The following is an 833-nucleotide window of genomic DNA, read 5'->3' as shown; positions in this document are numbered from 1 at the left end:
GGTATCCAGAATAATTGATCGATTAGAATATCTAGATACTAGATATCTACCTAGGTTCAGGTACAATCGTAATGGATGAAATTTATGAAGAAACAATGGATGAATTTTATGAAAGGTGGGATGAATGAGATTCATAACTGAGATTATTAGTGCATAATAAGGTTTTTGTACGTACCTTACTAATCGGTGAGGGAAAGTAAAGTTCATTCTAGAACATCTCTCGCTCTCGTGCTACGCTACGGTGCGACAGGAAGAAAATATTTAAGTGGAGGTCTACAGGGCAAAATTTGGCCACCAATATGTTATCTACCGATCGTCCGGACTACCCGTAATCACGATCTTGACAGATACATTCATTTATTTGTATTGGAAATTGGGATGGTTTGATGTGAAAGATAATTAATTTACCTGGTAAGATTGTGAGATATCTAATTGATATAATATGAGGGGGAATATACTCCATTTAACTGAGTGAGTAATTAACAACAATTAATTGAGAGTGAAAATCATTTACCATTTCGATAACTGGTTGGAATTTAAACATTCACATGGCTCGCAACAGACCAACATCTAGAATCCCGGAATATATTTCTTGACCTCCGATTGTTTGTCCTTTTCTTCATGTGTTATTCTATTTAGGGTTAGTAAATGGAGTATACTTTAGTCTTTACGTTAGAGCAACCTCTTTTCTTTCCCCTGTGCCGCCGCTCAATTGAACGGTTCGTGTGAATTCACCCACATTTTGTAATCATGAGAAAATTTAGTTGGGAAACGTTGGAACTTGGATGATGGATGGATCAGAGTTTGGTAGATAGCGGAGTAAAAAGGCTAGA

Source organism: Sclerotinia sclerotiorum, genomic scaffold (assembly GCF_000146945.2).
Source record: "Sclerotinia sclerotiorum 1980 UF-70 scaffold_6 genomic scaffold, whole genome shotgun sequence".
NCBI classification, from domain to species: Eukaryota; Fungi; Ascomycota; class Leotiomycetes; order Helotiales; family Sclerotiniaceae; genus Sclerotinia; species Sclerotinia sclerotiorum.
The sequence above is the reverse complement of the archived record's forward strand: the minus strand, read 5'-3'. Positions refer to the sequence as shown.